Source organism: Ambystoma mexicanum, chromosome 6q (assembly GCF_040938575.1).
Source record: "Ambystoma mexicanum isolate Mex_15411 chromosome 6q, UKY_AmexF1_1, whole genome shotgun sequence".
In the NCBI taxonomy this organism is placed as follows: domain Eukaryota; kingdom Metazoa; phylum Chordata; class Amphibia; order Caudata; family Ambystomatidae; genus Ambystoma; species Ambystoma mexicanum.
In genome coordinates, this window is record NC_090937.1 from 423,535,977 (window position 1) to 423,551,061 (window position 15,085).

A 15,085-nucleotide genomic window follows, 5' to 3' on the forward strand; every position below is an offset into this window, starting at 1 on the left:
GGCACAACACAGTTTGAGTGTAGAACTACAAGCAGCCTGGATGTGTGCAGATTAGGGTTGAGGACATATTCTTGCTAAGCATCGTAAGAGAGCAGATGTGCAGAGTGTGCGAGTTTAAATGGTCAGTGGGCTAAATAGTGTGCAGTTAGTGTAGTTACAGCACAAGGAGGTAGAACTACAGTTAGGTATGGTGACCGTATTGAGTGCTGTAGCAATTGTAAGGGCAACAAAGGCGTTATTGAGAGCTGGGAGCGAACGAGACCATCAAAGTAGCGTGACTTGTACACAGACAGGGTAGTGGGCAAACCCTGCAAGCAGTTCAGTATGCAAAGGCAGGTTAAAAATTACCGGCGAACGGACAAGACATGCATGTGCATTACAGGTAAGCAAGGTCAAATATGTCAGAAAGCATACATAACAGACCAGCAGCACAATAGCAAAGTCCACAGAAGTCGAGGACAGAGTCGAGATGTTACTGAAGCACCTTACAGATACCCAGCAAAAGCAAGACAAAGTCGGCAACATTATGTTCAATGGTCAGAATGATAGGCAGTGGAGTCATAGGAGCAATGAGTTTGAAGCTCACATGATGCATGTGAGCTTCAAACTCACATGCATCATGGCTCACACTGATCCCATGCACACACATCACCGGAGGGTCATGCATCATGCCTTGTACACCACAGACACAGTGGATAGACACAGTGCATACAACGGTGACCGCACTGCATGAGTGAATGTATACATCATCACGGACATGTGTCATGAATCCATGGTGTATCGAAGTCACAGACACACTTCTCAGCCACACACACATGTACATGACAGCAGCACCCATCCCTCAAACCCCCACCATGTGCAAGAACAGACACTGGCATGCTTTCATGTGTGCATTTGCCATACAGCTCCCGATGTTGTATTGGAACTCATGCACCAACCATGTGGTTCGCACATTACTGGTCTCACATGCATGACCATGATGTCCCGGCACACACACATCCATACATGGACCATGTCACACATACAGGCATGTATCAGACTACCAGCACACTGCAACATGCCCTGTCTCATACACCAATGCTTGGCCACTTACCGCTCAACTCCAGACGGGTCTTCCTCCGAAGGATCTGGGCGTGGAGCGCTGGGCATACGTGTTCCAGGACCCTCATCTCGATGTCACTCATGCTGACCCGGCCCCCCTCCGCGAGGTGCCGGGCCTTGAGGAGGGTCCTGGACCTGAAGTCCTACCAGCGCTTCTTGACATGCTTGATGTGGCGGGTTGCCACCCCCTCCGCATTGATGGCAACCACTACGTCATCCCAGATCCTCTCCCGTCCTTCCTTGTTGGCGCGTGATGTTCCGAAGAGGCCCCAGGACATGCTGCACCAGGACACCAACTTCCTTCACACTGAAGCTGATGGCCCTCTGCCTCTCTGGCTGGGGGTCGCCAGTGGTCTCAGATGGTGTTTTCCCCAACATGGCGAGCTACGAGGGTCGCAGGCGTGGGTGGGCAACTGTGTCCTGGGGTTGGGCTGTGGAGCGATGGAATCCCAGTCGGGAGTCTTCTGTTCTAGCAAGGGTGGACACAGCAACTGAAACCCTGGCTGACGTGCAGGCATCAAATAGCAGGGCACGTGGGCAAACAGGCAGCAGCAGATAGTCGGTGGGAGCATGCTCGGGGCTCTGGGGGGCAGTAATTCGCCTTCTGGGCAGGAGCATGGTCTTCCGTGTGTTGTTGCATGGCCACCTTGATATGGAGTGATTTGGCATGTGAAAATCTTGCACGTCTGCGTGTAATTCGAGGAAAGGCCCATAGCGCATAAGCGCGTCTGTGACATTACGCGAGCAGGCATTTCCCTCGTGACGTGGGCTTAGTGGTTCAGCGCGCATGAAAAAACTGCACATCTGCGTGTGAATGCGTGTAATCCGAGGAAAGGGCCTACGTGTAAGTGACGTGATGCGCGCGAGTGTTTCCCTCAGCACGGGTTAAAGGTGAGCGGGGCCAGCAGTTCACTCTACATGCCTTTCGTGGAGACCGACATGCGTTGCTGCTTCGTGTTGTTTCGCGAGCCATCACAACTTCACAGCGGATCAGGAAGTATCTCTTCTTTTGGCGGGGGTATTGGCTACGTGTGTTTTTCATTATCACGCTAGTCAGATGGTGCGTCGTGCACGACATTTTTCCCACTGCGGGTGCCCCTGTGTATCGCACCCATTTTCGAGGTCATAGTAGCCTGCGTGTCCCACGCGTACGCGTTTTTCGTGTTACTGGGTGCCACCGCGTACTGCGGGAGGTTGATTCCACGCACGTAGGCTGCAGAGTTGCATGCACGGTTTCACGCAGTTTTGGGGTACCTGAGCTTTGCGTGACTCGTCACTACATCACCGGGGTCACATGCAGCCTTGCAGGTGCAGGGGGGCTGTTAACATCTTGCTTCCCACCCCCTTCACCTCAATTGCCCAGGTCAATTGTGCTGTACACCTCCCATTGGCACTACTCCATCTGTGCCGGCACTACTCCATCTGTGCCATGGTTGGGAGGCCAGCAAAGGTGAGGGGTGCCTCAGCTGGGCGTACTCCTCGTGGTGGGCGTGGTCGGGGATGTGGCCGTGGTGACCAGTGAGTAGGGGGACTCCAGGGTGTCCAGGGTGGCCACAGAGGGGGAAGAGGCAGGGGTGCGCCACTTGAGCACAATGTTGTGCCATGTGTCGGTGCAGTCATGCCACCACACCCTGTGGTTCCGGGAGATGCAGCTTCTGCATCTGGCACTGGCACCCATGTGACCCGGCAGTCCGTTCCATCGACTGCCACGGGCCCAAGGGTAGTGGTAGCTGCAGGTGAAGCTGTGGACACCGCCACCCAGGCTCAGGGTCTGCCAGAGCAGGCTGCGTTGGCACTTGAAGAGCCCTTGGAAGATTTCCAACAGGCCAGGAGGGAAACTGTAGGTGCACACAGGGCTGCCCTGACCAAGTCACGTGCCCCAGGGGCAGTAATGTCCTCTGCTGCCCCGACCAGCCGGGTGTTGGCAAGTGCAGGGGCAGATGCAGCAAACAACACCCCGGTTGTGAGTCTGCCAACCAGGACAGTCGATGTCAATGACCCTGCCACAGCGGATGTTGCTGCGCAGGGCCCATTAGCAGGCATCCAGCTGCCACTGACGCAAGTCAGGCCTTTGGTCGACCCTCCACCTGCCACTCCCTTGGCTCAATCCACCGGTGCTACTGGTCATAGTGATCAGGGCGGCATTCGCCAGCCAGGGTCTGCGCCACAATCCAAGAGGAGGAAGGTTGCACCTGCATCACAGGCTCGGAAACCACACACAGCCACGACCTCCAGCACATCGAGGAAGAAGCCTTTCTGCAACCAGGAACTGGACTGCCTCATGGACTATGTGCTGGGCCACAGCCATGACATGCTAGTGGGTCCTAATTGTCAGACTACGGCTGCCCACCGTGATACCCACTGGAAGCAAGTTGCGGAACGTGTGAGTGCATTCGGCCATGAGGTGCGCATGGCGCAAGAATGCAAAAAGCGTTGGAATTATCTCAAACGCAGCACTAAGGCTAAGCGTGCCTCAAATTACAACTTGACTCTCGTGACTGGCAGTGGGTCTGCACCTGAGGAGGAAGACCTCACTCCGCATGAGTCACTCGTTGCGGAGTTCATACCATCTGAATCAGTCGAAGGAGTGGGAGAGATGCCAGACTTTGATGCCCAGTCCAGTGAGTGTTGCTGCGTGTCTGTTGTGGACATGTGTGTTTCACGTGTGTGATGTGTTGTGCATGACTGCCACTAGATGTCACGTGTACATGGTTCTGATGTGCAAGTAATGCAATGCTTCCCTGATGCATGTCTGCTTTGCTGGATGGTGTACATGTGGAGCGGACGGGGAATGTCTGCATCACCACTATTGCACCCTACTCACATGCTGGTCACCAGGATGCCCCTCAAGTCCATGTTCCAGCTCACTGGCCCTTCAGCATGTAGCGTGGGGTGACTTCCTCTCAGCCTAGGGACTTTGTCATAGCATGACTGACGTGCATGTGTCTTGTGCCTGCGTGTGGGTAATCCATGTAGGCATGCTCCCTTGCCCCTCCACCACCCCTCTGCACCCCAATACCACCTTAACACTGGTATGCTTCAATTTTGCTGTTGAGTACTTCCCTGTTAATGCGTCCTGTGTACATGCTGACTTCCAGCAGCCAATCTGCCAGACATATGATGTGTGGTACATCCTTTGTACTTGATGAAGGGTGTCTCACTTGGACTGTGGAAAGGTCAGATGCCCAGCTGGGACATGAGTGCCCATTCATGCTCCATGTGTATTCCACTCATGCCCCTATGTGTCCTTGACTGGATGATCATTGTGGGATGGCGTTTCATCAGCCTTCCCATTTCCACTGTGGCTCAGTCCTGCGCCACACGCATGTTTAGGGTGTGATGGTCTGAGTGGGTCACAGGCCTCAGCCTGTTTAATGGCCAATGACTCTGTCCAACTGGTGTAGTGTCTTCTTTACACGTGGGTGTACTCCAAAGGTTTCATCATGTGTTCTGCTTACTGTCCCATCATCATTTGCTGTGTTGTAACTTGACTCACATGATGCAGTTGATGCTAGTAAACACTGTCTGTCAATACACAGGTGTATGTTCAGCCTTTTGATACCATGCTAGGCATCCCTGCATTTTCACTTGGGGGAAGGGTGGTTTACTTGTAGAAATGCTACCCATTGAATGCACATTGCACGTGATGCCTGAAGTTGACCATGCACTGCCTTCACATTTTCTGACACACATCATGAAGTTCTTGCACATGTAGATAGTGAGTAACGTACATATTTGCTGCACTGCATCCACCCACTTCAGTGCAAACCTACACCTTTCGACATGCCTAATCACAGGAGCAATTTCAAGTTGACCCAGCATGCATGGCAGGTTCTATTTTTTTGTGTGACATGTCTGCTTGATGTGGTTGTTGTCTGTGTGTGTGTGTTGTGTGCTTCTAACATGTGTAATGACCTTTTTTCTCTCTACTTTTCAGATGATGACGCAATGGAGCTAGAGGATGGTGTTGTCATGCCAGGCAAAGGGTTGTCATCACTACAGCAACCCGGCACAAGTGGGGGTTGTGGGGTGGTTGGCCACCAAAACCCACATGTGCTACAGTCCATCTTGTCTCTGGCTGACAATGAGTCCAGCCATGATGACCACTCTGACGTCCCTGTTGAGTTGGATGAGCATCAGGTCCATAAGTCAGGGAAGAGTGATTCTGATGTGGACACTCCTCTGTCCGCGACACCTGCACTGAGAGGTCAGTCAGTCTTGGAACCTCCACCTGTGGTGGATCGGGATGCAGGGCACCCTCCACACCAGTCACTGATGTGCCTGGGCCATCACGTCGATGGGGGCATGTAGTCGTGCAGCCGCGGGCGGTGCCAACACAACGAGGACACCCAGTCCTTGGGTCCCGCAGGGGTCAAGCCGAGCAACGCGGTCGCCGTGCGCAACCGCAGTATACTGAGTGGGAGAAAGACATGACTGCCAATTCTGAACGGCAGGGGGCAGCAATGGAGAACATCGCTGAGAGCATGGAGCGTGTGGCCCAATACATGCTCCCCCCTGCTAGGCAGGTGCTTCTCCAGCAGCAGGCGGCACGGTCCATGGCCCGCTCGCTCAGGCTGGGCATGGCGGCCTCAGACAGGGCACGCCAGGCTGAAATGTCATCTCTGTGTAAATCAATTGCTGCTCACGCAGAGGCACACATGGTGTCCCTGAGTCAAGAGTATGCTTCCCTCAGATCCACTCTGGGTGTCCTTCTGATGTCCCAGAGGGAGCGGGCAGAGGAGAGGTTTGCGCAGCTTGAGCGTACCATCTCGGCTGAGCTACATGCTTGCCAGGAGGTGCAGCAGCTGTCCAGCCAGGCCTTGCAGGATGAATTCCGTGTTACACGTGCTACCTTGCAAGAGGAAGCACATGTATCACGGGAGGTTCTGCATGCAGACCTACGTGTGATTGCCGCACAGAACCAGGCATACCCATCCGGCAGACTTGCTGCCGACGAGGGGCAAGCTGTGGCTAGGCATGGTCAGGCTCCGTGCCACGTCCTCCTTTCCAGGAAGAGCCAGACTCGGACGACAATCTATCTCCCACATAGGTCGGGCTGTGCAGGCGTTGAGCCCATGGAGGTTTTTTTTTCCTCAACATCATCGCATGTAGGTGTTGAACAGCACCCTGCACCTCCCATCTCCTGGGTGACCCCCGCCAGGGTCGTATGTGGCCATTTTTGATTTTCATAGTTAGTGTAATTAGTTAATATCGTTTGAAATTGTTTGTCTATTGTGCTTTCATGTGACAGTGTCATGCTTTGTGGCTTTTGAGAGCATCCACTGTCTGTTCCAGCTGGGCCCTTCAAGCTTGTCTTGTGTATGTGTTTGCAGCTTGGGGTCCTTGACTCACATATGCCATTCCTGCTTCCCTTATCCATGGGCTCGCAAGGATGGTTTGGTGGAACAGCCTATTACACAAGGGCTCTGGACTGTCATATCTGTGGCATGTCTGCTGCTGTGAAACTTGTGTTAACACCCCTAGTGGGGATTCTAGGGGTGTTATTGACCATTGTTCTTCATTCGCTAGATGGGGGGTTTCATGATTGATGTGTACATTCATTGATTTGCATTGTGTAGTATGTTTATTATCTATACTTTACATGTGCTTGTTGCAATTCATGGTGTAGATGGTGTGTTCAACAGTTTGCCTGTGAAAGACGGACTGATGGTGTGATTTGTGTTGTACGTCTGTGACATGGTCCAGTCATGTAATGCCTGAAGAGACACACACAGATAATTTTAAAGCATTAATCATGTGTTTCATGCCCTTTCTTCAGGGGGATGAGCCTCCAGACCACCTTTGCCAGCAGACATGGGCCATTGGACGTCAGGAAGCTGGACACGTTTGGTGGTGCCGACATGCGCATGTGTGCGCAAGCAGAGGCACAGGGATTGTGCTCAATTATCCGAAAACTGCTGACATATTTCAAGGGACTCCAGGAAAGGTGAGCAGGACAGGGGGGCCACAACGCAGCAGACCTTCCACCTGGCCAGTTGCACATGCATGCTTAGTAGCAGCACTGACGGTGAGCTTGGACAAATATTGGTGTTGAATCGCACAATACAGCTGAGATGCGTTGGTGGACTAATGGCTAGTTGATGGTAAAGTTGTCTGGGGCACCTGCAGGTCCAGTGGCACATACCCTCCGGTCCACCATGGTCAATTGAGGCACTTGTATTAGCCATGTAGCATTCCAAGACATGGAAAGAAGCAGCTCACAGGGACAGACAGCAAGGGACAGACTCGTGTGCAGTGCATTTCATTCCCATGTAGAATTTGACACATTCACTACCTACTTTTTTGGGTCATGGTGGAACATGACTTGTTCTGAAGTCATTCCTTGCTACATGCGTCTGGCTGCTTACCCAGGGAACATTGCATGCTGTGTGATTCGTGACACATTGGTCTTCCATTTGCATCACACCCAGCGGCGCATGATTTACTGCATTGACTCTGTATGAACCATCACAGGGGAAATGTTACATATGGGTACGAAGCATCCACACCAGATTGTTTGTTTGTAGAGTATTTTGTTACTTTGGGGCATACATGGCGGTGTGTTTGTGTGTTATAGGCTTGCATAGATCAGTAACTGTGGCTCTCTTTGCAGCATGAAAGTGCTCCTGTTACCAGACCTGAGAGTGTGCAGGCAGGAGGCCAGCACTCACCCCAGAGATAAGTTTCTGTTTGTCTTCCATTTGAGTAATTTGTTACTATGTGCATAATGATCAGGTTTGGTGTACTTGTGTATGTGTTATTGTGAGTGGTACAGTTTTGTGCATTTCCTACTTTCCCATGTGAATCCTACTCCCCTCTCCTGCCCCTCATTCCAGTTATCCAGTATAGCAATGCCTGTCCCTACTATATATCCCTGACCCTCCTCCCCCACCAGGGTCTCAGAGGCCTGTGTGAGTTTGACCTTGCAGGCACCCAGACCACGGTGGGGGTGGTTGGTTGTTGCCACTCCTGCACCTGTACACGGGAGCTGTGACAGTACACATCCGTTCGTGGTGCATCATTCTGTGTTATGTACCACACATGGTACACATCCTGTTGTGAAATTGTTTTACTGTGCTACCTTGGTAGTTATGTCATTGTGGTAGTACTTTGGCTTTGTGACGTACTGCTACTTCAAGTCATCTACTGGAGGTTCTTCTGGTTTGTTTTGCTGCCTGCAGGCTTTTTGCTTGGCTTCTGTGTTGGCCTGCTTTGAGTTCTCTTTGATGTGGTGTTTTTGCAAGTCAAGGTGGCCTCTGAGGGTGCTGGACACTTTTTGCACACAAGGTGGACGATGGTGACAAAGGGGAAGGGTGATCTTGTGGCCAGGTGAACTTCAAGGATGAAGGCTAGATAACCCAGGTGGAGTTGTTCAGTGGGTCATGGTGATTTGTGAGGGAGGCAGGGAGGGAGGGGGGTGTTTTGTTGTTGACAGTTGCCTTGCCCTACAGTGTGATGCACACCCTGACATTGTAATTGCAGTATCCTACGTACATTATGTATTCTGCTGATCAATGCCTGTTCATGTGTTGTGTTTACCTTTCAGGTGTGAGGGAATAGTTGTGGCTTGACATGCTGGTGTGTACATGTGGTGAATGTTCACATGTGATGTGTAGAGTAAACTGATGGCCACTTGATTGCACATGCATATATTGAGTGCATGTCCCTACTGACCCACACACTTGCTCTATGATCCACTACATGTACAACCACCCTTCCATGTCCACATGTACACTCTGTTTGCCTTCTGGTGCCCACTGTGTCCCTGCAGCGCATGGTCTATGACCAATTGTGGATCCTGTACATGCGTAATTTGCTTTTTGATGTATTTTGTCGCTGGGATGTGATGCTCAGGGTGTGCGTCACACACAATAGCTGTTCACTATGCTGTGCGCTGAGCAGTGTGTTGCATGAGGTGGACACGGCACATAGAAGCTGCAGTGTTGATTTTACAATGCACAATGTGCATATAGACAGGCATTAATTGTTATGTTACAACTACAACTGTTGGAATGCATTTGGGTATGACCTCTTTTGGGTGGGAGGTTGTTGGTCAGTCATTTCATCTGATTCCATGTCAGGCATCATTGTGTGATGCCATTTTACATTTTTCACATGTCAATGTGCCTCATTACAACCTTGGCGGAGGACCATGGTGCTATTAGCACCATGGTCTATGCCGCTAAGGTTGCAATTCCGCCATGGTGAATGGCGGAATTACCGCCCCATTCCAAGGTGAGTGGGGCGGTAATTCCGCATTCACCAATGGCCCCTTCCCCATTCCCATTTTTGCCCCATAGGGCATAATGGGAATGGGGAAAGGCGATAATTATGGCACCGTAAATTACGGTGCCGTAATTAACGCCAAGGTCCCTTTGCGGCATGGCTTCTAACGCCTGCAAAAAGCAGGCGTTAAACAGCCATCCCGCAAAGGAAACCTTGTAATCAGGCGTTAAGGGTCGGCGCCGTTTACTGGGCCGTAAACCCCTTAACGCCTGAGTCGGAATGAGGCCCAATGTGTACCTTATTGGTACTGTGTTGGTGTATGGCTATTGCTTGCCATGTCATGTTGTGTTTTGCAGGTCTGTGTGATTCACACCTTGCATGCGTGCCTTTTGGTCACACAGGATTGCTTATGTTTAAGTAGCTAGGGATGCACACAATGTGGCACTTGCATGGAAACATTCTCAGGGTGGTAAGGTTGTGACAGTTGACTGTCTCTTTGTCAACATCGATTGTCATCTGGTATGTGCCAGGCCTGTGTGCACTCCGCAGGGGTGGGAGTTTAGGTGAAAAATGTGGCCACAAGCTGGGTCCGGGCTGCCTCGCCACGTGCCCTGTCTCCTCCCATGGGCAGCGCCTGTGCCTGTGGTTGGGGATGTGTGGGCACCACCATGTCCACCGGTACGCCCCGCCGTGTTGCAACATTGTGCAGGACACATGCTGCCACAATGATCCTGCACACTACTGGAGGTGCATAGAGTAGCTGCCCGCCAGAGCGGTCAAGGGAGCGGAAGCGTGACTTGAGCACTCCGAATGTGCGCTCCACTATGGCCCTGGTTGCAATATGGGCAGCGTTGTATCTTACCTGGGGTGGTGTGGTGGGGTTCCGGATTGGTGTCATCATGTGGCTGCTCAGAGGGTAGGCACTGTCCCCTGGAGAGGTGATGATGGTTGTGATTATTGGGCTTTGTGTATTTGTGTGTGTGTGACTCACCTAGGAGCCATGTGTCGCCATGCTGCCCAGCTTCCAGGGTCCGGATCAGGGCGGACATTCTGTATATGAAACTGTCATGGGTGGAGCCAGGGTAGTTTGCATAGACAGAGGTGATGATTCCCTTTGCATCGCCTACCACCTGCACGTTGATGGAATGCCAGTGCTTGCGGTTTTGGTAGATGTGCTCAGTGGCCCTAGGTGGACGTAGGGCCACATGGGTGCAATCTATGGCACCAAGCACTTTGGGGAAGTGTACCATCCTGTAAAAGTGCTTGACAACGGCCTGCCTTTCTGCGGGTGTTCTGGGCATGTATATGTGCCTGCGGACTGAGGGGCGCGCTGTCATGATTGCCAAGACCTGGTGTAGGCAGCGTGACTGCGTGGCCTGTGAGACCCTCCGACTATGGCAGTAGTCCGCTGAAATGACCCATTGGCCAAAAAATGCAGGACATTGAGCACCTTCTCCAAGGGACTCAATGCTTGGGAGCAGAGGGTGGGGGATGTAAGGTCATCTTCCCACTCCCTGACCAGGTCTAGGATGATACGAGGTGGAAACCTATACCTGCCGTAGACCTGGTCGTCAGGTATCCCAAAAAGGCTTGTCCGGGGTGAAAAAATGCGTGCCCTGGCAATTCTCCTCCTCCTGCGGTGTCCCACGATCAGTGCTGCGACAATTGGGGCATTCATCATAGCGGTATATACGTGTTTGTTGTTTGCGCACACATTTATACTGTGCGCAGGGACGCTTCCGCCTGCCTTCCTGTGGCGGACGTGTTAACGTCTATGCGCATCTTTTGCCGTGCGCAGGTTTCCCCTATTCGGATTCATGAATACTGGTTGTTCGTATGTGTGTGGGCGTTCCGTGTAGTTCCCTGCAGTTCTTCCACAGTTACGCCTTCTTTTTCACGTGTTATTCCCCATTACGCGTGTTCCGTCCACTGTTCCGCCCACTTTTGTTGTGTGCGCCGCGCTATGTGCACTTTCGCTGTGCGTGTAGTGCACGCTGTTTGATGACGTGTGTGCCTGCATGCGCCACGCACGGATTTGGCGCACAACTAGTGGTATACACACTCAGCGCCTTCCTTCAATCGCACACGTGCGCATGCGCTTGCTTTCTCACGCTTGCGCCACCTTGCGCCTGCTTGCGCTGGGATTTTCGGTGCACGTTTGTTCCATGAATCGGCCCCTAAATGTTTAATAAGGGAAGGTCTCAGCCACAAACTTTTCTGTTCCTGGAACATCTGTTTTTCAAAGATGTATTTTACATAAAGATGTTATATTAGTGAAAATACCATAATGAGAGCCATACATATATCTTGAATCAAGAGAAATAGTGAACGATTTTGCCACTTCATGTGTGAAGTTATTAAAATATGCAAATTATGCTAAAATATACATTTCAATGTATCATTGTTATCTGAATATTATTCTCCCATTTCTGCTAGATTCAAATCTATATGTGGTTTTGCAGCAAGCCCAATGGTTCCAAAATTACAACTGATCATTTATTTCCAGTGTTTAACTTAAATGAACATTTTCTAAAGGAATGTTTCTATCCATCAGCTGAAATGTATTTTCTGGCTCAAACATTTGCAGTTTTAACTTATTATTTGACTTAACAAAAACACCAATTGGTTAAGCTATTCTTCATGACACCGGTCTAATGAAAGAGATGTACTTTCATTATGGAGCATACTGCACTCCAGGATAACAGGTCAAAAACCTCTCCCTTTGTGCTTCTTTGCATTTGCACTTACTGGCTGACAAGGTATACATCAATCTATCATCAGGATGGCCTTTAAGATTAGCTTAAACAAATTAAAAAATAAGCACTTAATGTTATTTTTGAAGCTAAGAAACAAGTCCATTGTCTTCGGTAAAAGCAGTTGGGCCCATTAATCTTCTATTTATTGATCAAAGTTCAGTAAATGGGTGTGGACATTCTTGCTTAACAAAAGAGCTAATGTCTGCACAAAAGTAGACATTTTGGTTAATTGACATTTTACAAAATGGCAATGCTCTATGTAAAGAAAACATGGTATAATTTAAACATGTTTTACTTTTAATTACAATCGAACAATAGGTTTTTCAATCAACAAGTATTAATTTTGTAAATAGCTTTACATTCTGTCCTTTTGGTTATGGAACTCTAACATTCATATTAATTCATTTCAGCATGGCTGTCAAATCAGCTGTAAAAAAAGACACTGTCATCGAGACATATACCGAATGGCATGTCTCTCACTATGGGTTTGGCATATATGTTAGCGAAAGAGGAGTCTTTTTAGCAGACCCCACACTACCTTCATCATTTCTTCTATTATTTAGTTATTATTCATTATTTTAAAAATTAAAACAAACAGGTCTTCTACGTGAACAGATGGCAATTGCTTATAGCCCTCAAAAAATGGTCTCTGGGTATTTTGTTTTTCTCTGAGGTAATGGTCAAATGAAGGAAAATTTGAACAGAGATCTATCTTTGGGGGTCCCGGCATAACTATCATTGGCACCTTTAGGTCTTCCTAGAGGACCATGATGTTGATATTGCAGGGCTCTCACGGGCAAACCCTGGCCTGTTACTGGTTTATGGAACTCTGGGTCTACCTCTCTTGCTCTGAAAGTTGGTCTGCCGTGTATTCCAGTTCCGCAAGTTTTTCTGTACAATATAGTGGGTCCACCTCCAGGGCTGATGATACTACTGGGGTTAAGCGCCCCATTGCCATGGGTTCTTTGCTGGGCTTCTCTTGAAAGAACCTACCAAGTTGTCCCAGTATTTCACAAGCATAACATTCCAGTTCTTCTGGATCGGGTGGAGGTCCAGGTTAGCACTAGCCCTTTAGAGGGGAGGCCCTTGCTTTGGCCTCTTGGTTTGGAATAGGAGCACATCACCTCCTCAGGGTTGAACTTTTGTTCTCTTTCAATGAACCTTATTTTTATATCACTGGGAAGCATTGGCTCATGTAATTGCCAGATGATGTTTGATAAGTATATGGTTAATTATTTCGATAACCTGTTCCAAAACAAATACCTCATTAACTCCTTTCTGTGCTATGCATACATATGTTCAACACATCTCTCACTCTGTAGGAGATCTGGCAGTGTGTTTCCCCTGCCTCAACATTAGGTGTAATTTATTTATCCAGTAATGTACCCAGACTCTCAAAATGTCCTGTTTCATTTCTTCATAAGGGGTCTGGCAACCGTGATGAACGCTTGGAAGTTCTGCTAGACCAGCCAGTCAGTAACAAAGCAATAGACTGGGCAGATACGTCTCAGTACCCTCCTGCGTTCTAGTCTACACATTCAATGTTTATGAAGTAGGCTGAGGGATATTCTCAACTGCTTAGCTTCTGCAGAATAGCTGGTGGTACCTCTCCTCTCAATGATATATCAATGTAAGATGGTGAGGAGGGTCTCCTGATGCTAATGACTGAAGGCTAGCAGATTCAGGACAGAGACTTCATCAGTTAGATTAAGCTCAGCTTCCTGTTCTTAATCGTCTGTTCTTCCTCCACTGCTGGAAAGGGGGTTATTTCCTCACCTGGAAACCATTTTGCTAAGTCAAGAAATGTGTTTTGTTTTTACAACTGTAGACTTTGTAAAGTCTCATGGAAAAAGCCTGGAGAACCAAAGTCCTATTCCCACTCATTCAGAACCTAAAGCCATGCACTATGAAGATTCCCCAGACTTTGTTAGAGAGTGGAATGAAAAAGTAAACATGTTGAGGGCAAAGAAGGGGTATATAGTTTGCACAGTGGCTAAATGAACATCCAGATAAATACTTATTTAAGAACCTGACCTGAAGTCTGTGTGTCATTTTTTTCCACTCGTTGCAGTGACAACAGGCAATGGAATTAGGGTAATGTTGATCAGGTATGTGATGCAACACACCACTCACCTCGGAAGGGGAGGAATTTGTGTGGTGCAGCTTAATTGAAGTATTGAAGAATCCTTCAGTATTTGAAACCCGATGCAAGATCACACAGCATTACCTACTTTAGAAAAATGAATTGGCAGGTTTGTCATTGTTTGAGGTCAATTTAGATGTCCTCAAGCCTGTTGGATAAATGTTGGGTGGTGAGAAAATGGGGTGGAAATGTTGAAAATGTTAAAAGCAGACATTTGCACAGCTGCAAATTTTGGGGATGCACACATCGTGAGTGGCTGTTACTACTGCACCAACTATAATGTACCATGGATCCAATTGTTCCACATATGAAACACAACTACTACTAGTGCTTCTATTGTCATCACTGACTTAATTGTGTCTGGCACTTCACTGCAAACAGAACAAAGCCCGCTTTGCCTTGGATTTGAGTTTGGCACAAGGGAGAATGTATCCCATCCTCACATGATCCAACAGATCAGTGTATACATCCACAACTTGCACTGGTATTTTGAGGTGCCAGCAGGGAAGCCACCTACTGAATCTGATTTAGGAGAGGATGGGCTTGAGCAGGTTTTGAGGATGCAGCTTCCAGTAGTAGATCAGCAGCAGCAGGACCATGGTCAATTGATAATGTTAGAGGTACAGGATGTTACTCAGTTGGTCACATCAAATGCTATTCCCACACTATCCACTCCTTTAGCTTATGAATGGTGATGTCAATGACTCTGATGCATCTGATGATGGTGATGATCAACATAATGGACTATAACCCACTTTAAATGATCTAATGCTGACAGATGCATTTCCGAACAATGTTCCAGAGTCCAAACCCAGCACAAGCAGTGAGCCTGATGGAAATAGGATGGCACACACAACAA